Source organism: Pinus tabuliformis, chromosome 3_2 (genome assembly GCF_031772625.1).
Source record: "Pinus tabuliformis cultivar Carrire ecotype Pingquan chromosome 3_2, CPIR1, whole genome shotgun sequence".
Lineage (NCBI taxonomy): Eukaryota > Viridiplantae > Streptophyta > Pinopsida > Pinales > Pinaceae > Pinus > Pinus tabuliformis.
Window position 1 is genome coordinate 197,523,621 of NC_142302.1, and position 26,269 is coordinate 197,549,889.

Sequence of the window (26,269 nt, forward strand, 5' to 3'; positions counted from 1 at the left end):
ACCAAAATAGCTAAAAAAAAAAAAAAAAATCTCAAATGATAGTAAAGTTGAATCTAGCAAGGAAATAATAATAATTACACATAGGAAATAACTAAAGAATGGTCTTCCCAACCATAATATAAGAATAATTACACATAGGAAATAACTAAAGAATAGTCTTTCCAACCATAATAGCTAAAAAAAATCTCATGATAGTAAAGTTGAATCTAGCACAGAAATAATAATAATTATAGATAGGAAATAACTAAAGAATGGTCTTTCCAACCATAATAGCTAAAAAAAAATATCAAATGATAGTAAAGTTGAATCTAGAAAGAAAATAATAATAATTACACATAGGAAATAACTAAAGAATGGTCATAATAGCTAAAAAAAAATCTCAAATCATAGTAAAGTTGAATCTAGCAAGAAAGCAATAATAATTACACATAGGAAATAACTAAAAAATAGTCTTTGTAACCATAATAGCTAAAAAAAGCTCAAATGTTTTTTATTTATTTTTGCAAATTATATTTATTTAAAATGACATGGGATAGAAAAATACGCCAAAAAAAACAAATAATATAGACATAATTAAACAATTGCAAATCTCCACTCATAACTATACCAATTTTTATATCTCAAATATAAATAGTGAAAAATATCTAATTAAATATAGAGATGCCAATAAATAAATTATAACTTTGAAACAATAAATTTTTAAAATAATATATATGAATTGCAATACAACATAAAATTTCAAAATAATATATATATATATATATATATATATATATATATATATAAAATATGAATAAATGTTCTAGATACACCAATCCATTAGCATATTTTTTTTAAAATTTATACTTTTATAATTTCAACCCATCATTTCTTTTCACTAAACCATTAACCTTTCATTTGATTAGACAAATCTTTTGATGATAAAATGTTTTTTTTGGTTCGCCCTCTTTTGAATGAATAACCTTTTCGCGTAGACAGTTTTTAACTAAATATTTCCTTTCGGATCCTACTTTCATAACAATAATGTAAAGTTCCTTCTATTGGATCCCACTTCCATAACAATAATGTAAAGTTCCTTCTTTGCTTTGGATTCCCCGAGTGGAGTGAGGAGGCAAACTTTGGAAGAAGATAAAACCTGCTTCTTCCCCGAGTCATCTATTTTTCAAAGGAAATTTTTGGGGGTATTCGCGATAAACATAGTCATTTCACAAAAAACAGTGACGAAACACCTAAAGTTCACATTTTCAAAACGGTTTATGGGTATTTCACACTGATTCCGAAAAGGGTATACGCAAGAAGAATAAGCAAACTGCGTATATGGGTAGGAGGACAACACTAAAGCCAAGCATTGGTGATGAATTTCAAAGAAGATTAAGATGTGAATGTTGTGCATTTATCACCACTGCTGGACGAAATTGTTGATGGATCCGTCGGAAAACCTATACAAGTAGCTAATGTACTTTTGGATGACAAAAAAAAAGAGTAGTTGATGTACTTTTCCCACAAGAAACATCCCATATTTTAGGGAAATTATCAATAAGCAGAAGTTGAAACTTGGTATATTTGTTATACAAGTAGCTAATGTAATTTTTGGCTGACAAAAAAAAAAGAGTAGCTAATATACTTTTCCCACAAGAAATATCTAATAGTTTAGGGAAATTATCAATAAGTAGAAGTTGAAACTTGGTATATTTGAACAAATATAACTGAGAAATCCTGAGACGCATGTTTTATAGTGATCCAGGAGATACAAATGGCTATAGTGAATTTATTAATTGACTTTTCTGCAGACACGAGCGTTGTTCCATACTCTGTCTGGCCTGCACAAGGACCCGCCTATGGAGCGCAATGGACATCCTCTCTACACTTGCACAATTTCTCCAGCACACGCCCATCCTTCAGGACCTCCACCTTTTGAGTCCCAATTCTAAGAAGTGTTGAATATGTAATTTCAACAGTATACATACAGCTCCCTGATACCGCTCAGCAAATCTACCTGAAACTTTTCGGACCACTTTCCGGCGAAGGCATTTTCCGTCACACGAGCCCAATACAATATAGTGCAGACGCGTGGCTCTCGGCATACGTAAGCAAGTCTGACTTTTCGGGTGCTAATGTTCAGCATAATGAGGCCTTCTGAAATCCTCCACCGCCATCCGATTGTCTTCATCAATCTCCGCCGTCGATTGTTCCAAGATGCATACGAGCCTGCATTAAAGGCTTAGCGTGGAGTAAAATCAAGTTTCGTTGACCATACCTTTTATTAATGCAGTGTCATATGCATAGGTGAATAGTTAAGTTTTTTATATTACGGCACGTAAAGTAATTAAGTCTGTTCGTTTTGTTTTGATATACGTTTTTGTTTAGTTTTTATACTGAGCCAAAAAAAATGTAAATGCTTTATGTTGTAATGCTCCTTTAGCTGCAGCGAAAAAAACTGAGTTGACCTTTTATAAGACTTTGGTTTTGCGCAGCAGTGCAAGCTGGAAAAATCAATGGGAACGCATATGTATTCGAGGGCTGTTATGTGTTGATTTTTTTATGCAAGGAGCGAATATCGCACAGCAGTGCGTAGAAGAAGTATGAGAGTTTTTGTATGTCTTCGTATTTTATTTTTGTGATATGCACAGCAGTGGGAAACAAGAAGTGGTAAATGTAAAAGCTCTTTTACAGCAGTAAATCCATGTAAATTTATTTTACAGCAGTGAATGAAGATTTTACACACCAGTGTAAAAATTATTTTGTAAAAGAGGCAGAGTATTCTTTGTGAATCACTCTCAGCAAAGAGGATGAAGTTTGTAACAGGAATTTTGTTTTAATGAATAGAAATCCTTTTCTGGGTATGTAAAACTCTGTTCTCAGTGATTTTTTTTAAACCTTCTCTGTGCACAAAAGATCCTATGGAGCAAAGAAAACAGAGCATTGTCTCTGTGTGTTGAGTTTCAATTTTATTTGTGTGTTTTTGGGATTTTACCAGAAAAATCCCCAACAAGAAGCCCATCAGTCCATTCGTTAGAGAAGAGGCTATCAGGATCGAACCTTTTTTTTACTCTCAAAAATTGCTGCAAATTCACAGTAGTATTCTTCGCTAATCCTTGGAACAAGTAACCGCCAGACGTCCCCAGTGCAGAATACCTCCATGATTTTCTATCAGCATCTGCTCGATCTCTTCATAAACGTCCATGTCCGATGTCGGGACGTAGGCCTGCCAAGACTTAGAGTAAATTATCTAAAATGTCACAACGTCTTCAGCACGGCCCAAATAGGTCACCTCTGATTTCTTAATCATTCACATAATGATTCCCGGCCCTTCGAGCCCAGACAGAGCCTTGAGATTCGATGCTCTGATCTTCTTCAGGTCCAGGATGGTCTCTCAAACTCACAAAAGGGGACCCTGATTTCCAAATCGAATGTCAATCTTCCAAGCGCACGCCTATCCCAAAAGCAGATGGACTGGTTTTTATCTAGGATCACAGTGGGCCTGCAGCTTGACTAGGTCTCGTGATTCTAATGGTAGTCTTCGCATCCGCCCGAGGTGACCATTCAATGGTTGAATCCGAGCATGGGATACCCTGTGAAATGAATCCTTCTGTTTCAGAAACCCACCACCACTTCTGACTCGGTTGTACATCGATGTCCACGTCATGTTACACAACTTGTCTTCATTCTCCATCGCTTCGATCTTCTCGTCTGCACTCTCAAACCATCAATATAAGAATATGAAGATATACAATATTTAATCCATAATATAATAGCTCTCCAGATCTATACATATACACTGTACTCACAGTTCACAGCGCTTTTCTCGACCTTGGACACTGGTGTGGGCTGGTAGAAGGCCCGGTTGAGCCCGTTGCCACGCATATCTGCTGGAGCTCTATCAACTTTTCCCATGATGGCCTTTCCTTGGGCAACATACCAGTAAACATCTGAAAAATCATGTCCCCTAAGCTCTTGAGACGATCCTCTAATCCAGTGTGATCCTCTAACCTCAACGAAACATATGTTGGAAAGGCAGAAGAGACAAAGCATGAATTCCCACAAAACATGAGCTGCTGCTCTTCTATTGATCACACAAAACATGATGATTACAATGAACCTGGTGAAGGGTATTTAAACCTTTTCCAACTCGCTAATTGCCTAAAATATCTTGACATGCAATCACACACTCAAAGTGATCTATCACTTAACTCGACTTGACTCAACATTCAAACACTCAACCACTCAATTAATTGACTGTCTATGTTTAGCCAACTCCTCATGCAAGAGTAATTATCTTATTTTAACACTCCCCCTTAATTACGACTACTAAACTAAAACATCACTCATGACAACTCAAACATGCCCACTGATCTATGTCTTAGCTAGGCTTACAACACCCAAGTTTCTTCTATGAAACTCAAAGACATCTTGTGCTAATGACTTAGTAAATATATTAGTGAATTGATCACTAGTTTTACAAGGCTTCAAGTGAACTTCTCCATTGCTCACAAGTTCTCTAATAAAGTGATATCTAGTATCAATATGCTTGCGCTTCTAATGAAACACACTATTCTTGGATAGTGCAATAGTTGAGGTGTTGTCACAATATATTATTGTTGATCCTTGTTGTTTCTGCTAGAGTCCATCAAATACTCTTCTTAACCACACTGCTTGACATGCTACTGATATTGCTACTGCATATTCTGCTTCTGCTGGCGAAAGTGTCACAATGGGCTGCTTCTTAGATGCCCATGAAATCACACCTGAACCAAGGTGGAACACAAAACCAGAAGTGCTCTTCCTATCATCCAAACTGCCTGCAAAATCGCTATCTGTGTAAACAATCAAATCCTTCTTTTCTATGCTTGCATACATTATGCCACAATCTCTAGTTCTTGCTATGTATCTCAGAATTCTTTTTCCTACACTCCAATGTGTGTCTTTTGGAGTCTCCATAAATCTAGAAATCAAACTCACTCCTTGCATGATATCTAGTCTTGTAGTTGTGAGATACATAAGACTACCAACCAATCTTTTGAATAAAGTTGGATTGACATCTGATCCTTCATCATCCTTGCTTAACTTTGTCCCTGTTGCAACTGGTGTAGGGACAGGTTTGCAATTTTCCATCTTGAATCTTTTGAATAAATCTTTGGAATATTCATTTTGACAAATAAAAATTCCTTTTTCAGATTGCTCAACTTCTAAGCCAAGAAAATATTTCATGAGACCAAGATCTATCATCTCAAATTCTTTCATCATGGCTGCTTTAAATTCATCTATGTCAAAATCACCTGTAAAAATCATGTCATCAACATATAAGAAAACAATCAAAATTTGTCCATGCTCATTTACCTTTATGTATAAGGTAGGCTTAATGTTGCTTCTACAAAATCCATTCTTAATCATGTAGTTATCAATTCTGTTATATCAAGCTCTACGCTCTTGCTTCAGTCCATATAACGCTTTCTTCAACCTGTAAACTTTCTCTTCATTACTCTCAACTTCATATCCTGGAGGTCGCTGCACATAAATTTCTTCTTCTAGAATTCCATTCAAGAAGGCTGATTTCACATCCATCTGATATACTTTCCACTTGTTCTAAGCTATTGTGGCTAGAAATGCTCTTACAGTATCTAGTCTGGCTACCAGAGTAAACGTTTCTCCAAAGTTTATTCCCGGTTGCTGCAAGAATCCTTTTGCTACAAGTCTCGCTTTAAATCTGTTAATTTCACCTTTTTCATTCAACTTTGTCTTGTACATCCACTTCACACCAATGAGATTTTTGTCCTTTGGCAAATCAATCAAATCCCATGTATCATTATTTTTAATAGTATCGATTTCTTCATCCATGGCTTGCACCCAATTTTCATCTTTGATTTCTTCTTCAAACGAAGAAGTTTGGAATGAAAACAATGAAAAATTTGAACTAGCATCCAAATCATCATAAATATCTTTAAAAATTCTCATCTTTCTATTACCATTGCTTGATTCATCACTTGATTGATTGCTGGGAGAATCTTGATCTGTTGATCTGCTTGAGGATACATGCTGCTATGAAAATCTTGGATCCTTGTTGGTGTGTCTCTGTTTGGTGTCTTTACCTACGATTCTTGCTGCTCCTTTTCTGCTACATCATCTTCTTCCATCAGTGGCACTTGTGCATCAACTGTTTTGTCTACAGTTCCATTCCATGGCTCTTGTTCCTTGAACACAACATATATGCTAATTATGGTCTCCTTTGTGACAGGGCTATACAATTTGTAAGCTTTTGATTGCTCACTATAACCAGTGAATATGCATTTTTCACTTTTATCATCCAAATTGCCTCTTCGCTCCTTAGGCACATGTGCATAAGATACACATCCAAATACTCTGAGATGAGATACGCTGCAATACATCCCTGACCATGCTTGTTCTAGTACTCTGTTCATCACACTCTTTGTAGGAGATCCGTTGATCACATAAATAACACATGCAACTGCTTCTGCCCAATACTCATTAAACAAGTTTCTTCCTTTCAACATGCTTCTTACCATGTTCATAATTGTCTTGTTCTTTCTCTCTGCTACACCATTTTGTTGCAATATGTACCTGGTTGTAAACAATCTTCTAATCCCATGTTGTTTGTAGTAATCATGGAATGCCTTTGAGTCATATTCTCCACCACGATCTGACCTGAATACCTTGATTTGTCGATCACTTTGGTTCTCTACTAAGGCTTTGAATTCTTTGAAATTTTCAAAAGTTTCATACTTCTACTTCAAGAAGTAAAACCAAGTCTTTCTGCTGTAGTCATCAATGAAAGTGAGGAAGTAGCAACTTCCACCAATCGACTATGTTCTCATAGGTCCACACAAGTTTGTATGCACTAGCTCAAGAGGTTGCTTTGCTCTATATGCAAATCCCTTTGGAAAACTTTCACAGTGTTTTTTTCCCAAGATGCAACACTCACAAGTACTAGCAGGCTCTTTGATGGGATTTTATCCTCTGACCATCTGTTTCTGCTGAAACAATCTTAAACTAGAAAAGTGCAAGTGTCCAAATCGAAAGTGCCATAACCAATAATCATCAGAACATGTAACTGTAAAAGAAGTCACCTAACCACTGTAATTCAAAATTAGAGGAAAGAGTCTTTTCCTCGTCATCTACACCTTTGCTATCAGCTGCTTTCTTGGGGGCTTGTCATATATAACACATTCTTGATCTCCAAAGATAACAATGTATCCTTTTTGTGTCAATTGACCAACACTTAACAAATTATGTTTGAGACTAGAAACATAATATACCTTGAGATTGTCATCGGCTCCCCCTGCTTGGTCAGAATGTTGACCACTCCTTTGCCATCTACTTCCACGATCTTGTCAGTCCCCAACTTTACCTCTGTTTTCACAGATTGATCGAAATTTGCAACCAAATCCTTGTTGCCTGTCATGTGGTTATTGCAACCATTGTCTAACAACGACACACTAGCAGAAGGTTCATGCATGGTATGGCAAGCTAGGAACACGGAGTTAGTACTCTCTGTAGTGACATTAGCTCTCTAGTTCCCTTGATCAATTATCTTCTTCATACAATCACGAGCATAGTGACCAAATTTATGGCAATAATAGCATCTCACCTTTGATTTGACAACTCTTTGATTATTGTTGAAGCTTCTGTAGTTGCTTCCACTTGCATGTTCATGCTCTTATTGGCCATCTTTTTTACCACCATATCTTCCACTTCGTCCTCTGCCTCTCGATCTACTTCTGTCTCGACCTCTGTCTCTTGAAATAGAAACCTCACTTTCGAAAGCGGTCTCTAAAGCGGAATCCTTAGTTCTGTCTATCCTTGCCTCATGCGATAGAAGTGATCCCATCAACTCATCAACTATCAATGATGCCAAATCCTTGGCTTTTCCTATGGCTGCTACCACAACATCAAATTTGGTAGACAAAGACCGGAGGACCTTCTCAACCACTCTTTGATCTTTTATATCTTCACCATAAATCTTTAACTAATTTATGACAGTTATGACCCAATTCATGAAAGAACCAATGTCCTTTGTATGCTTCATCTGCAGACTTTCAAAATCTCTCCTAGTATTCTGCAACTTAACAATCTTGACTTTGGCCATACATGTATAGTTTTTTGTCGAAGTATCCCATGATACTTTTGCTGAAGATGTGATCATAATCTTCTGGAACACTTCTTGGTCCACTCCTTGCTAAATAAGCTGCAACCCATGTGCATTATTCTTCTTGTCTTTCTTCCATTATTCCCTCTCTGTATTACTAAGAGCTTATTATGCTTCTTCGTTCTTAGGTTCTGAAAACCCAAACTTGAAATAATCCCAAACATCATGTGCCAGCAACGTGACCGCCATCTTAATGGCCCACACATCATAATTTTTCCCTGTAAATAGTGGGAATTGGGGCTGGAAATTTGAGAAAGTCATCTTTCTCTTAAAAAATTTCTCTTAAAAAAAACCCTTAAATTTTCTTTTTTTTTAAATACCCTTTTTAATAAAAACCCTAAGTTTTTTATTTAAAAAAAAAAAAAAACAAAACAAAACGAAACAAAAAACTTTTTCAAAAACCTCTTTATAAAAAGCCCTTGAAAAAACTTTAAAAAAACTTTTCACCACACCTTTCAAAAAAACCAAACATATAAACCTCACTTATTTGAAAAGGACCATGTGAATTTGATATTTTAATAAACAACATGACCTTTTATAAATTTTTTGTTCTCCAATCAAAAAATGTCCCGCGTAATTTTACAAACCTCCCTTGACTTTAAATTTTTACATGTTTGTCATCAACTTCTCATGCAATTAACGCACTGCACGATGACCAGCGCTTACGTTAGTCTGTTAATGCCATGGAAGCAACCTTGAACCGCGTGCTTGAAAATCGCTTTAAGTCAAGGCTTGTTAATCCATGAGAAAAGTTATATTTCTCCCCACATAGATTGCTCATAATATGTTCTTTGTATTTTTTTTAATCTCGCTATGATACCATTTGTTGGAAAGCCAGAGGAGCCAAAGCATGAATTCACACAAAACACGAGTTGCTACTCTTCTATTGATCGCACAAAACATGATGATTACAATGAACCCAGTGAAGGGTATTTAAACTTTTTCCAACTAGCTAATTTCCTAAAATATCTTGACATGCAACCACATGCAAACACATACTCAAAGTTTTTTATCACTTAACTCAACTTGACTCAAACACTCAAACACTCAACCACTCAATCACTCAGTTAAATGACTCTCTATGTTTAGCCAACTCCTCATGCAGGAGTAATTATCTTATTTTAACAACAGAACGCTTGAACATGCACTACACAGTGAAGGCAATCTTGGAGATGGCCCTCAAAGTTCCAAGGGCGAATCTGGTGGCCTTGAATTCTTCATCCTTCTCCGTCAATTCGGTGACCTTAGCGTAACCCTCCGACGCAGGCGCAATGCCACCACATATTCATTGATGGCAGGACCCTTCCTTGTAAGGCCACTTCCGTGCGCATCGATGCTCATAGACCCGGCTACTGACATTCCATTTCATTTCATTTCTCCCTCCAACAAGGTAGAGGTGGGGAATGTCAAGCCCACCTTAGCGGCCTCGTCCAACAGATCTCGCATAACGACGCCTGCCTCCATCGTGATGGTTTGCGTTGTTATGTTAACGAGTGGAGTCAAAGTGTAGTACCTGGTGCTAATGATGAACCCTCCCTCCCCGACACAAACGAGTCTAGTGTGGTTGTGAACAAGACCACTGACCACGTTAATCTTATGCTTTCCCTCTACCGCCTGTGTGACGACGGCCACAAGCTCTACCTTGGTGGTGGGAAAAACAAAGGCGGCGACCCTTCAAGGACCCCGGTCTTCCCATAGTCGTTGGTTGTTGAAGATGTCGCATCCCCATCCTCCTCCTAAGCATACCTGTCACGCCCCTACACCTGCGGTGGTCTTTCAACCGCTTATAGCGAGGTGCGGCACTACCAACCATTTTTTTTTCACCAATACTTACGATTGTAGACTATGCCTAACATTCCATACTTAGTTTATTTCTTGTTACCAAGTATTATTAATGTTCCTTTATACAAGTGAAAGCCCATAACATTCACATAAACAACATTATACAAGATAAATGCATAACAGTATAAAGGGAGGGGCAACTCCCTGCAATATGAGTCTGCCCGAATCAATATATATAATCTTCTTTTACAAGTACAAGTTAAATCTTGGGAAACCCCAAATTTATACTTAGACAATTTTCAACTTCGGCAAACGCGGTTGCCCAGCTCGTTGGCACCTCTGCACGGTTTCCGCATGACTCATCAACCCTTCGTTCACCTTGTCGCACGATCGTGTTGTTTGCCCAACTTGGGCACGCCTCGTTGTAACCAAGTCGCCACACACAGGCGCCTCCGCACGAGTCACACCTCCGTTCACAATCTCAACACTTCACTGTCTCCATCATTTCGTCATGCACTGCGCGCCCTCACCTGGCCGCCCGTCTGCATAACCTCACCGTGTCGACCAACTCACCTCTGTGCACGGTGCGCCCTACCCGGGTTACCCGTTCAACACCTCAGTTCGTTAGTTCAGTGTACGCCCTATTCGGGTCGCCCGTCGTGCACATCTGCACGAAGGCCTTCACCGGTCGCCCGTCGTGCATGCCTACCCGGACGCCCTCACCGGTCACCCGCACACCTCAACTGATAACTAGAACCCGTGTGATATTACCGTGCCTGCCTGCCCAAGAGTGGGCGCATTATGACCTGCGCCTTTTCCTACGACCTGCTCCACCCTTCGCACCTTTCCCTCACTATCATATACTTCTCACTCGCACTACTCCATGAATGGTCAAGTTTGAATGATGAACTTTCGCTCCAAACTTATCGCATATATATAAGGTGCGTTGGCCAAGTCTTGGCTGCCCAACCGACTTGCCAACGCCCTATACCTCCATCGCAAAATGCCCTCCAACCATGTCGGCCTTTGTTCTAACGCGTTGTAAGCATAGGTCGGCCGTGGTTGTGTCCAAACACTCCCCACGCCATATAAACTCCTCGCTCTCCTTTCCTTCGTGTGCATTATCACCTAAGTCCATCGCACTTTAAGTCTGAGCTCGCAGTTTGTTCGTTCAAGCTGCTTGTTCTCCAACAAGTCTTTGCACTTCATGCCCATGGGCGTGCCAAGGACCACAGGTCCTTACATCCTCCCCCACTTAAAATCATTGTCGTCCTCGACAATATCTCATCCCAGCAACCATCTGTCACCAAGATCACCATACCAAGGTATACACCCCATCGATATGTCATACACCGGAAATCATCTCAATCCATGATCATCAACCACCCTGTCACAATCTCCACATGCTCCATCATGGAAGGCTGGCCCCTCCATTTCAAGCTACATGCTTCCTGCAACATATTGTGTCGACCTCATCGTGTGTCGTCCTTGTGTGAACTGCTGCCATGATACTCCAACACAATGCTAACACATCTCTGTACACTGACGTCCCCCATGTCTGAACTAGTTGGGTAGCTAATCCAACTGTCACGCTCAAACCATGAGAATGCACATCCTCATGCCACCACCAGTTGTTTCTCAGAACATCTTGTCACATCCTCAACTCGATCAAAAATCCATCTCCATACAAGTGTAAGCCATGCTCAGGGCCATGAAGTAGTCCTCATCTCATCTGCAACATGTTGTCCATGATGTTTGGTACCAATGTGCTGCATGAAATCAACCACATCTACCCCAACATCATCATCCATATGTGTGCGTCCTCAATATAAAGAGACCATCTCATCAAACTCCGACTCTCGATGTGCCACATCCAGGTCCATGAAGCAACCTCCATCATATCTTTATGTGCCACCCCTCAAGTCTGCCATAGAAACAAGTATGCCCCTGTCTCATCTATCCATGTGCTGCCCATGATCATAGATCAATCAGCTCCCATGTGTCAAGTGGTTAAGTCTCGGCTCAACCCATGCCCAAGTGTTGCCACCAAGGCATCATCGTCGTTGTAACTCCATCACTCCAAAGTGTCTCATATCGATCCTCCACATCAAGTCACTCTTTCAAGCCATTCCCATACATGTACTTGAAAGTATGCACCCCATCCTGCATCAAAGTCTCTGACCTCAGCTCCTTAATGCATCAAATCCTCTAAGTCCACCATATATGAAGTCCCCAAAAGTCACAACCTCATGTCATCATGAGCTCCATGAGTCATCTCCAACCAACATCTCAGCAAGCATACAAGTCTCGGCCCAAAGGTCTCTGCAAGATGCCTCAGCTCTCCATGTAGTAGGAATGCTCCATAGTCTGCTCACAACTCCATCCAAGTCCATGGCCTTGTTGTACAAGAGTGCACAACCTCTCCATCGGCTCATAAATAATAAGTCTCCATGTCACACCAGCGAATCTACCTGCACAACATCTTTGCCTTGACACTCCTCATTGGATGCCCATAAGTGACACCTCTACAAGTGCTCCTGCATAATGTCCCCGCATAAGACTGCCATGCTCCATATCTCCAGCTTGATGTCCATGACTAAGTTGCCCATGTAGTCCAACCAAGTAGACCCATCACAAAAATCGGTCATCCTCATCCAAGTCTGCAATCTTCGGTCTGGTGAATTCGGTCACCCAACCATATCATCATCGCATCATGAGTCCCTTCCATCATAGCTCCCCCACTAAAGGTTCCACCAAGACTTCCTCTTGGTCTCAGCCATGAGAAGTCCACCCAAGCAACTCAAGTGTGTGCCCTCCTCAATCTATCCATGAGTCATGCCGGGAACTTAGCCAATTCCTCATGTGGCTAAAGCATGACCCAATCCCCCGCAATGATCATCATGTTCCTCCCTTGTCACGGGCCTTTGTACCTTCTATCACAAAGTCACAAACAACCCCAACAATTTCTGCAACAATCAACAATCCTTGCTTCTCCATACAAGGTCTCATCGTAGACATCCATGGTAAGATCCTCCCTAGCATCGGAAAACTGATTTTTCCCTTCCCTGCATACGATCCATCTACCAAATGCTCAAATGAAACACAAGTATCAATAATACTTACTTCATCATCATGAGGCTCCTCCATGTGAGTATCCCCATCCATCCATGTCTGCAAACTGCAGGATCCTGGTCCAACTTGATCAATCTCAAGTTCATCCTCCAACGTTGTCACATCTGCAACATCCTCAATCATCACGACTTCCTCTTGCTTGTCAGCACAATCTGCAACTTCATCCTGCTCCATTGCCCAACCAAGTTGAATAAGTTCGTCTTCAACATTCCTTTCCAAGACTTCAACTTCCTTTCAAATCTAGGGGTTCTCTTCTTTCAACTGCTTCAACCTGTATAAGGTAAGCAAGAGCTTCCCTTTGCATTCTTCCAAACCTGCCATGCCTTGTCGTTCAGCTTGGCCCAAGCACAAAGCTTCTCCTCTACTAAACTTGTTTCACCATTCACCTGAATCACCCTGATATTCCACTTGTCACTTGCAAAACTTGAACTCCCTTTCAAGTCTTTGGTCTTCGTAGAATCAGTGCCTTGATTCAGTTCACCAAGTTTCCTGCAAAACTTGGACTAGCTCTAATACCACCTGTCATGCCCCTACACCTGCGGTGGTCTTTCAACCGCTTATACCGAGGTGTGGCACTATCAACCGTTTTCTTTTCACCAATACTTACGATTGTAGACTATGCCTAACATTCCATACTTAGTTTATTTCTTGTTACCAAGTATTATTAATGTTCCTTTATAGAAGTGAAAGCTCATAACATTCACATAAACAACATTATACAAGAGAAATGCACAACAGTATAAAGGGAGGGGCAACTCCCTGCAATATGAGTCTGCCCGAATCAATATATATAATCTTCTTGTACAAGTACAAGTTAAATCTTGGGAAACCCCAAATTTACACTCAGCCAATTTTCAACTTCGGCAAACTCGATTGCCCAACTCGTCGACGCCTTTGCACAGTTGCCACACGACTCACCAACCCTTCGTTCACCTCGTCTTACGATCGTGTTGTTTGCCCAACTTAGGCGCGCCTCGTCGTAACCAAGTCGCCACACACGGGCGCCTCCGCATGAGTCACACCTCCGTTCACAATCTCAACACTTCACCATTTCCACCGTTTCGTCGTGCACGGCGCGCCCTCACCCAGCCGCCCATCCGCACAACCTCACCGTGTCGACCAACTCACCTCCGTGCACGGCGTGCCCTACCCGGGTCACCCGTTCAGCACCTCGGTTCGTTCATTCAGCAGACGCCCTACTCGGGTCGCCTGTCGTGCACGTCTGCACGGACGCCTTCACCGATCGCCCGTCATGCACGCCTACCCGGACGCCCTCACCAGTCACCCGCACACCTCAACCGATAACTAGAACCCATGCGATATTACCGTGTTTGCCTGCCCAAGAGTGGGCGCACTATGACTTGCGCCTTTTCCTACGCCTTGCTCCAGCCTTCGCACCTTTCCCTCGCTATCATATATTTCTCACTCGCACTACTCCATGAATGGTCGAGTTTGAATGATGAACTTTCGCTCCAAACTTATCGCATATATATAAGGTGCGTTGGGCAAGTCTTGGCTGCCCAACCGACTTGCCAACACCCTATACCTCCATCGCAAAATGCCCTCCAACCATGTCGGCCTTCGTTCTAGTGCGTTGTAAGCATAGGTCAGCCATGGGTGTGTCCAAACACTCCCCACGCCATATAAACTCCTTGCTTTCCTTTCCTTCGTGTGCATTATCACCCAAGTCCATCGCACTTTAAGTCTGAGCTCGCACTTTGTTCGTTCAAGCCACTTGTTCTCCAACAAGTCTTCGCACTTCATGCCCGTGGGCGTGCCAAGGACCACAGGTCCTTACAATACCACAATTGGAGGAGTAATGTTGCAGCACTTCATGCCTACTCTCCTCAAATGAACGACGGCTATAATGGAAACCCACAAGGCGATATGAGTGACTGGACTTTCAAGAGCATATGTCATCCCTATGTTCGATTGATTTGCCAATAATCAAAGACTAGAGTATGAGTATGAGTATATATATATATATATATATATATATATATATATATATATATATTTCTAGGGCCCATCTGCACATTCGAAATTTAAACATGATTTTTTTAGGTTGCTAAGAAATGCAATATAAGATTGAGGTTATCTATAGACAGAGTAAATGGATTTGGATTTTTTTTTTTTGAAAATCTGATAGTAGAATATTTGAATGTTATTTTTACAGTAATATCAAAATTGGGAGGGTACCTAAAATCTAAAATCTTGATCGTTATATTTGGGATTTCCAAAAACAATTGCCCAATTTTATCATAATCTGAGCAGAAAATCTATTTTTTTTTAAGACCAATTTACTTCATTCTTAAACTAAATACAAAGGTTTCGTTTTCCATGATTTTGAATAAGATGTGATTTTTAATGTTAGAATAATCAATTTTCATACGTGCTTTACTCTCTAGTCTATTCGTTTCGGCTTTTATTTAATTATTAAAAACAAATTGAGATATACCAGTGTTAAAGCAAATATGCGATGATTTTAAAAATATTTTATATTTTGTTTTTTATGAGAATATTGATTCATTATTTTTATTTAATTTAAAATACATTTATGATTGGAAAAAGTAATTTCAAATGTATAAGATTTAATTTTTTTATCAAAATTATTTAAATATTATATTTGGTATAAGCTATATCAATTTTGGATATGATTAGATTTTTGGTCATAAAAATTTTAACCAATAAACTTTACAAAGTATTACATGACACTCTCCATATTATTTCAATTATTTCTATTTCAAATATATAAAATCAAAATTATTTCATAATTTGAAATATTATTAACAAATAAATATACTTTATACTTATTATTTAAAAAATTAATATTACTAACTTATACTTTAATAAGATTTACTATTTCCTTAAATGCATAATTATGCAAGTACACAATATTTTATTAAGTCTATTTGTTTCTCATCCAAACTTCATAGATAACATCATTTCATTTCAAGAAAGTTAAAAATTAGCTAATGCCTCCCATTTTGTAGAGGATGAAATTTAGAAATTAAAGGTAGAGATGCTAAGATGAGATCGTGATATGATATTATATGCTATTTTTTAGAGGATGAAATTTGGAAATTAAAGACCCAATAAGTAGAGATGCTAAGATTAGATCGTGATATCATATTATATGTCGTTAGTATTACTGCAAGAGAGGTCCACAATTAATATTATTGGCACATAATTCCATTGTGTTGAGAGGATAGTGACTTGTAAATTTTAACTCTAGCTTTTACGGGTTCCTCATTTTCTCAATACCAAAATGAGAATCACCTGAGAATCATATAGCTTCTTTGCAAGAGAAGTGGAAGACAGCGTGGCACTTGATAATATCGCTTATACTTCATTTAATTACATAACACTAGTGTATGACAATATCATCAATACATGTGTATGTTACTCTCTAAGATGCCATGTATAGAGATTAATTTTGAGGAAGTATATATGATTCACTATGAAAGCTTATAGAATGAGTTTCTAAACCTTTTACAGAATTTACATCAAAAATATCATGCACAATATGGCATCTATTCATTGTAGCCTGGCCACGGGTTTAATGAAAAACATTCTTGGAATTTGTCAACAATTTCCATTCATTAAATAGCAATAGGTGATGAAGACAATTTAGAGTTTCAAAATCAAATTAATTCAAATTTGGATAACCAAAAGAGCCCATGCCCAAAGATATGGTACAACAATTAAATTGGCATATCATTATTGATATATAGATCCAGCTATAGAGTTGCGGCCAATTGAAAAGGATTGTGTACAACAATGTCATCACTTGAATTTGCAACAACACATAGCGATCCATACCACTAATCATACCAACATACAATTATTAATCCTCTATGATCTAGACAAATAAATGTACATCTAAGATAAAAAAAGGCATGTTCTTCCTTAACATATTGTATATAAGTAATACAATCTTCCTAATGACAAATCTTTGAATTACCTAGGTGACATAATTCATCACTAAATCAGATGGCGAAGTATGGGTTCAATTACTAGTAGATGGAATATGTTTTAAGCTCAATACTCCTTTGCATCACTTTAACCTCATCACCATTTCTTGGTCATACCCCTTGTCAAAGCTTTCTCCACCTTTTCGCAATCTTATATCTCTTTTGTAGTGCCTGTTGTGGGGAAAAATGCCTATGCAGGACGATCCTATCCACCTAAGGTGTGACAGCGCCTTAGCAACAAACGAATACAGCTATTATGATTTCTTCCTTTATGAAATGGGAAAGAGGGGAGATCGGTAGACTTACCGTTGTCTTCCGGTTGTCCCTCGAACTAGATCCTCTTCTCTTTGTGTGTCCACAGCTACTTGTCTCCTCGCTTGCTCAAGAGAACAGCTACTTGAATCCCACGAGATCACAAGAGAACAGCTACCTGTGACAAGAGAACAGCTACTTGCGACAAGAGAAGAACACAACACAAAGGCAAATATACATATTCATAAATGATTCAGGATTAGAAGTAAATCAAATATACTAATGCAATCATACAAAGTACACCAGCATATAGGAAAGAATCAAGATAGCTTTATTGATTGATAACAGGGTTCAGGAAGAGATACAACCCATAGGGCTCCAATCCAGCATCTCCTTCCCAGCAGAATGGAATTCCTTCTTCAGCTCCCTTCAAAGCATTAAGCACCCAATGTCTCCAGCCACAAACCAACAGCAATTCTTTGCAGTAACAAAATTCCAGCCTTCAGATCTCATGGAGGAGAGATCTACATATAGATGTTTGGAGAGAGGATGAGTCAGCTTGAGATCTGACTAGTGTCCTCTCCCTCTCTCAGTTCTTGAGTCCACTTGGAGGTTCTTGCTTCCACTTGGAGATTTGGAACCTCTTACTCATCACCAGTCGAATTCCTTGATGCAAGTGTCATTTTGGAAGCTTCCTGGGCATTGACACCTTGAGGAATGACTCTGCCACATGTCCAAACTCGCTCAGCGCAGGTAGCTAGTGTTGGAGTTGACATTCAACGCAGGTAGCCAGTGTAGCAGTTGACATTCAGCGCAGATGCTCAGTGGAGCAGTTGACATGATCCAGAATTGGCTTGTTTTTTAGTGTTTTCAGGTGGAGAACTTCTGTGAATTGCTGTGGTTAGTTTGCCTTGTTCCTCTAGGGGTAGGAACAACATGTTTAGGGACTTTGGATCCCTTAGATTATGGACATTTCATGCTCAATGCTGTAAGGCACAAAAATGTCTATAACAGTTGCCCCCTAAAGTATGAGGCCGTTTATCGGGTGAAATGCTTTATCCAGGAGGGTCCGAAGTTCATCCATCTGTTGGGAGGAGACCTGTAATAAAATACAATACAATACATTATGATTCATACTGCTTTCATGATCTAGCTGAGGCGGGCATTCCCATGCTCAGCTTTATAAATTCATTTTTGTACATAGAACAGACGATTGTCTGATGGTAGACTGATAATTTTGGTGAAATTATCATCCTTTGAGTAGGATGATCATCTGCTGCAATGATGTACATGTCAAATGTCTTTATTTTTCCTGAATATATATCGCAGCCCGGATGGATGAAACTAGATCCGGGGTCTTCAAACTCGTTCGATCTTCACTCTAAGTACAAGTCGATCCATGTGAGAATTGCGCTGAAGTCGAACATGGAAAGACATCGCTTGATTACCGGTCGATGACGTAAACCGTTAACAAGCGCGAGAGGAATCACCGATAATGATAATGACCCTCAAGGTACTGCAGTACAATTTACGTGGTGTGAATAAAGGACTTGGCGTCGAACACCACGCAAAATCTTCTGGTCGAAGGTCATTGATGTATACCTGTCGCCGGAAGTGAGAAACTTGCCATTAAGGCATGCAAGCTTCAAAGTACTGAAGGGGTTGTTCCTAGATCAACTTCTTGGATAATGAGCTGATGTCGACAAGAAGTGATCCGTCAAAGGAGGGCCTTGATGAATCCCACATCAGTGACACGGAACGAAGCTAATGACTTTAATGGAGGTGAAAACGATCTATGACATATGATTCAGGGTGGCGGTCATGAATGGATGAAGGATAATGTATGGCAGTGGGTGGGACCCGGTTGACTCTTTCTGAACGACTTCTCTTGAACATATGGCAACACTGATGCGATGGATCGGTAGCATTACCCCAAATATGGATGGTATGGCGAGACCATGGTGATGTGACCGGTGAATGAAACAACCCAACCCGATTGTGATACGGAGGAAAAGTGTCATGTTCAAGAGCGACCTGCTACCATCAAAGTTTTCTTGATTTTTTCCCAATTTTTCTCCAGTCATTGCTGACCAGTACCTCTTTATTTTTGTCAAGCTTGAGGAGGATAACATATGCTTGTTCTATAACCTGCCCTTCGGGCAAGCCCATCGCTATGTTTTAACGAGCTTAGGGATAGTGAAACTCGTTCTCGTCTAAAGACAAGTTTGTCGCTATTTAATAATTTTAACGAGTCTAACGACAAGGATAACTCGGTCCTTTTCATTTTTAGAGAGTCTGAAAAGGTACATAAAGTTAACTCCAAAATTCCTTTTTCGTCATCTAATCCCTTAAGTCCGAAAAAGTATAAAACAATACAGAAGGGATGAGTTTTCGATATCTTTAATGAGCCGAACAAAACAAGCGCTCGACCTTTTTGTGCAATAATCCCTTAGGTCCAAAAAGATTAAAATCTAGAGGAGGGATAGCTCTTCCTGTCCTTTAACGAGCTGGAAGGCCAAAACTCGGCAATCTTTTCATATTTTACGAGTCAGTTGAAAAGAGCTTAAAGAAGACTCGTCTTTTGAGGAACGAGTGATAAACAGGGATAGCAGCAGATTCCAGGTACAGGTTGGAATTTTCCAATCACGGTAGTGTCACAAGGATGGCTAGGTGAAATCACTCTTCGCAGCTGTTCCTCAAAATGGGTAAATAATCATATGGAGGTGAACGATCGGCCAAATGAAAAGTGGAGGTGGCAGGTGCAAACACGACCAAGGCTTTAATGGCTGATGATATTACATTCACAGTGGTTATTTACCGGGATAGTTCATTTTTTAACGAGCTTAAACGCAGGTGGAAACATTTGCTCAATCTTATGTTTATTTTTTAACGAGCATGAACTATGTGCTAAAACTGCTCGGATCTTGCGTTTATTTTTTAACGAGCATGAACTTTATGCTAAAACTGCTCGTTTATACCAGTCATATGATAAGAGTGTCTCATTGGAGATCGCTATTTTTTATGGAGCTTCATCTCACTAAGCTTTGCTCCTGATCCTTTCTTTATGCAAGCTTGGAAACGGCTAATCCTACGAGTTTAAAGGGTTAGACCTACAGGTTTAAAGGGAGGACCTAAAAATTTAAAAAATAAATAGTCGCCCCTTGCTTGCACTCCAAAAGGTTTGCATGCCCCCAGGTATAAAGTACGATTTCAAGGTTACCCCTCAATTTGCAGATAAAACATTTGTTTTACCGGGAGAGGCCTACCTCTTTCAGGTTACCCAAAGATTGTCTCGTTACTCTTTCAAACAAAACACTTCCTCAGCAATGTCTACCGAAATAGACAGAGGTGGGCGAAAAACAGATTATTCCACCCACATAACTTTGACAAAAGAATCTTATTCTAGAACAACCCCTCTTCCAACCATGGACGGGGTACGGACTAGTCATATTCTCCCGCAGAAACCTACCCTATACCCAAAGTTTTCCTGCCGAAGCAGGCCAGGACGCATGCCCCCTGGGTTCCAGTCATATCCTCCCGGATTACTCGCGCTCATCAGGAGGACGGACCGTGGGTTGAGACACTTCTTGCATGAATAGACCATTTAGGTATGGCACATGACTATTTGCGATGTGTGATCCGGGAAACGAAAGTTGGTCCACGAGCTTGACCATTCTTCCTTCATGCGGAAAACACATTACTCTAAAGAGTGAGGAGACTGCAGCTCCCATGCAATATATATAGTCTCGTCCAAGGAGTAGGTTATAATCCAAGGGTCCTTGAACGACCATCACGTTCATTTGAACGGTCTTCCCTTTCAATGTTATAGGCACATTGGGGAGGATCCCTAAAGGTCGACTGGTTCCTTTATCAAAACCTGATAGATTTCTCATCTCAGGTAAAAGCGCTGGCGAACCAAGTGCTTTCCAAGCAATAGAGGAAAGGATACTCACAGATGCCCCCTCATCAATGATAGTGCCAGCCATTACCATTCTGTATATTTGACAAATAATTCTGAATGGTATACTGGCTGGCAACCGGGGTCTGCCTAGTTGGTTCCAATCAAAGGACACAACCAGGTTGCTTGGTGGTGGGACCGAATATACGGCCGGATATCGCTCCGATGAACTTCCTTCCTGCGATAAAGGAATGGTGGCATTGCCCCCTTGATCATCAGAGTCAGTGCTGATGAAGAGAATCTGGACGGTGTCGTCTTTATTCTCCTCTGTGATGGTGTCATTCGAAGATGGAGCCTCTGAAGGCAAAACCGGGTCAACTGCCGTATCAACCTTTTGACTTTCGTCAGGCATGGATCCAGACGGTTCTTCTTCAATGACAGGTGCTTCGGCTGACCACTTAAGTGGCTCAGCCGGATTCTCAACTAGTGAGGGACTTGGCAGGAGTCTTTGATATCCAGGAGGGAGATGCGCTCGTAAAATCGGGCGATCTTCCAGAACTCTTTTTGCCTCGTCTAAGAAGGGACAACGGTGGATGGCGTGATCGCCTTCACACAGTCTGCAGGGAAATTTAGCTTTCCCGCTCTGTCCTAGGGCTTCACTCCCACTAGTTGACGGTGAGCAATCGGCATGGCTATCAGAGATCGATGCTACCGAATTGTGCAAACGGGGGGACCAGTCTCTTAGTATCCGGGGGATACAGGGACAATCTCTATGGAAGTGGTCTCCCTTGCATATGACGCATGGCGATTTAGGCCTTACGAGTGCGGTGTGTGGATTTTTGTTAGATGACATTTGTTTGCCCCCAGTCGCCTTAGGCTCCTTCTTCTTCTTCTCTTTCTTCTTCTTCTCCTTCTTCTCCTTAGGAACCTGGTTTTTAATTCGACCAGTCCCTTCAAGCGAAGAGAAAGGAGGGGAGGAAGATGAAGTTGAAGGTTGGGAGGCAACTCTTGTCTGATCTAACTGTTGACTCGACTGTTCAAGAATGGCGGTGTTCTGAACGACATTGGTTGAAAAGAGCCAAACTGGTAGGCCAATTGTCAGTCCTGGAAGCGACAATGTGGCCATGTGGGGCGCACCAACATCTCCCCAAGAGGAGAAGGGACTAGGATTTCCACCAAGAGGAATTCCTTGGTTGGTGTGCTCCATCTTTTCAACCTAAAGATCAACGCAGGAATTAAAGGGTGATTGTTCCGTTTAAAATAAATTGTTAACGACGCTTTAGACACAACTTGCTTTTTCAGTTTTAAAGAGTCGAGAAAAAGCTAAAGATGACTCTAGTCTCCTTCGATGTTTTAACGAGCCCGAAGTGACAAATGCTCGGATGGACTTTTTCTGTTATAGAGTCTGAAAAAGGCCAAAAGAAACTGCTCTGGAGTTCTAGGCAGAGGGTGTGCCAAAATTTTCACAAAACCGCAGAATACTTTTTAGGGTATGGGCGGTCAATCTTCGTGAATGCTGTGTTCACTGCATTGCGATCAGTAGGGCGGCTGACACGGCTTCCTAAGGATAAAAGATATATGCCTATAGGGGTCTCCCAATATATACGCGACGGTACGTGGGAGCACAATCCGTACTAGCGCTATCGTCCCTCAGGAGGAATCACCCACCTTCCACGAGATCGACAGTCACTAGGCTTAACGACGCCGGAACACGTCTCTAGCCTAGACCTCTATGTTGTGCGTTATGTTACAAAGCGTTGTTAGGTTCATTCAGTTTATTTTAGGTTGATCTTTTTAAACTTTGCCTTTCAAGGTTCACCACGAGATGTATGATACAAATTCCTAAATGCAGTCTAAGATGATAAGCAAGCTTTACAATCTTTCAACTTTGAAAATCCTAGCTACTAAGGGAAAAGAATAACACTATCTTTTCTCAAAGAGCAATCAGCACACTCTAATGCACTTTCCCTAAATCCAACATGCAAACTATCAAATGCAAAATGCACAATGCAGGTGTTTGTTTTCCACTTTCTTAGTATAAATGCCTACAAAGAAAGATTTTTGCACAACTTTGAATTTGCTTTTAAAATGATCAATACAAACAAGTTCACTTTCTTCGAAATCAACAAGGGTAGAAGAGATTACAATCACTTTGCGATTTTCGAAATAAAGACTTGTTTTGACACTTTGAAAGAGACAAATTCAAACCAATAAGCAAAAGTAATCTATAATCAATCTGAAAACAGCCAATGAACTCTCTCCTAAGATCACTATCAATCAGATCTGAATCAAAGGCTACAGGATGACTACTTTACTCATGCAAAGGAAAACTGTAAATGACGCCACAAACACATAAAAACATTCACAGTATTTTTGTACAAAAAAGAGGCGGAATCTAAGCAAAGAAAAGGGGTTATCTGACTGGTACCTATGTTGGTTAAAGGCTACAAAAAACAAAGATCAAAACAGGGCAATAGACAGCAAAGAACCCCAGCTGCACAAAGCCACGCTGGATCAGCGCAAGTCTAACATTGTGCAGTTGACATTCAGCGCAGGTAGCCTTCACGGGACCTGCGTTGAAATGCAGACTGCCTTCACAGTGCCTGCGCTGAAAGAGAAACTCTCATTTCCCTTAGTTTCTGGGTCACAAAATGCTCAAAAATCAACTGTTTCAGGCCAAATCAGAAACACAAGCAAGGTATAAACAGAGGGATGCTTTGAGAGGGTACTAAAGACTATCACAAGGATCATCAAATCATTTGTGGATCTAGTTTAGATCATAGACAAGTCCAACAACTGGATCAAAGCAGCAACTTTCTACTTTGCATCCGGGAAAGATGCAGTTCAATAGTTGCTGTCAAGTCTATGAAGTAAACAAATGACAGAAACAAAAATGAAATGAATAAACAAGTTCTCCCCAGCGGATTCGCCAATTTGTTGTGGGGAAAAATGCCTATGTAGGACGATCCTATCCACCTAAGGTGTGACAGTGCCTTAGCAACAAACGAATACATCTATTATGATTTCTTCCTTTATGAAATGGGAAAGAGGGGAGATCGGTAGACTTACCATTGTCTTCCGGTTGTCCCTCGAACTAGATCCTCTTCTCTTTGTGTGTCCACAGCTACTTGTCTCCTCGCTTGCTCAAGAGAACAACTACTTGAATCCCACGAGATCACAAGAGAACAGCTACCTGTGACAAGAGAACAACTACTTGCGACAAGAGAAGAACACAACACAAAGGCAAATATACATATTCATAAATGATTCAGGATTAGAAGTAAATCAAATATACTAATGCAATCATACAAAGTACACCAGCATATAGGAAAGAATCAAGATAGCTTTATTGATTGATAACAGGGTTCAGGAAGAGATACAACCCATAGGGCTCCAATCCAGCATCTCCTTCCCAGCAGAATGGAATTCCTTCTTCAGCTCCCTTCAAAGCATTAAGCACCCAATGTCTCTAGCCACAAACCAACAGCAATTCTTTGCAGTAACAAAATTCCAGCCTTCAGATCTCATGGAGGAGAGATCTATATATAGATGTTTGGAGAGAGGATGAGTCAGCTTGAGATCTGACTAGTGTCCTCTCCCTCTCTCAGTTCTTGAGTCCACTTGGAGGTTCTTGCTTCCACTTGGAGATTTGGAACCTCTTACTCATCACCAGTCGAATTCCTTGATGCAAGTGTCATTTTGGAAGCTTCCTGGGCATTGACACCTTGAGGAATGACTCTGCCACATGTCCAAACTCGCTCAGCGCAGGTAGCTAGTGTTGGAGTTGACATTCAACGCAGGTAGCCAGTGTAGCAGTTGACATTCAGCGCAGATGCTCAGTGGAGCAGTTGACATGATCTAGAATTGGCTTGTTTTTTAGTGTTTTCAGGTGGAGAACTTCTGTGAATTGCTGTGGTTAGTTTGCCTTGTTCCTCTAGGGGTAGGAACAACATGTTTAGGGACTTTGGATCCCTTAGATTATGGACATTTCATGCTCAATGCTGTAAGGCACAAAAATGTCTATAATAGTGCCATGGCTTGATATTTTTGTATGATTTGTATAAGTTGGATTTACAAACAATTATCTGCCAATTCCCTCATCAATGATTTGCCTAGCAATTGCACTAAAAAAACTCACCTTATATGTTGGATAGATTGATCCTTAAATTGTCTATGAACATGCCCTCATTGTGAGTTGGAAAGAGGCATATGTAGGAAACAATTACCAGCTAAGTTTGAAAAATAGCCAGCCACAAGAACCACATATAAAATAAGCAGTCAAAATGAGCCCACATCTACATAGTAGTGGGCATAGTTAATTGCCCACCCTTATTTCGCCCCCGATATACACGCAAGCCAAAATGTCCATGCCCAAAACTTTAATAGCCTAAAACCATTAATTAATTTATTAATGTTTATTGTTGTGTAGATAGGAGGTGTGCCACATTTGAATGTATGCTTATGTTCCTTGCTCCTCACATCCATTCTCCTATACAACACCTCTCTCTCATACACATTAAAAAGACACTTCATTTAATATTGGATAATAAGTATTTAATTAACAAAAGTGAAATCAGAAATGCACCTAGTATTCAGAAATCATCTTAATAAAAAAATTTATCAAAGTAAATGCTTATTAAACACTCTTATGATGTCTTGATTATGCATCGATTCATCAAATAAACACTGAAAACACTTACATATTAATATACATTAGTTGGTGGCACAAGAAGTTGATTGAGATTAGAAGAGGGGCCCCACACTCTATATCAGCCACTGACTACAAAATAATGATAAAATGCAATGAACATAGTTTTGAAAACCGCACATCAGATCATCCGCAAAGCAATTTGTCAGAGTTCTATTACATCTCGATATCAAACAAAACAAGCCTATGTTGACATAGTAGTGCAGAGAGATAATCATCCACCCTTATTTCACAGCTAATATACACATAAACCAAACTTTTCATGCCATGTGCGAAGAAGTGTGTGGATAGGAAGTTTATGTGGAGTTCAAAATTGCAGATAAAAGTTTATGTTTTTTGTTCTAGACACTTGTTCTCCTGCA

The 26,269-nt window shown here is 40.1% G+C and overlaps 2 pseudogenes; both read right to left on the reverse strand.

Moving 5' to 3' along the window:
* Window positions 1–1,771: 1,771 nt before the first annotated feature.
* On the reverse strand, window positions 1,772–4,049 carry LOC149180441 (putative truncated L-gulonolactone oxidase 7, mitochondrial; annotated as a pseudogene).
* Window positions 4,050–9,272: 5,223 nt separating this feature from the next.
* LOC149180442 (L-gulonolactone oxidase 2-like) lies at window positions 9,273–14,995 on the reverse strand (annotated as a pseudogene).
* Window positions 14,996–26,269: the final 11,274 nt, after the last annotated feature.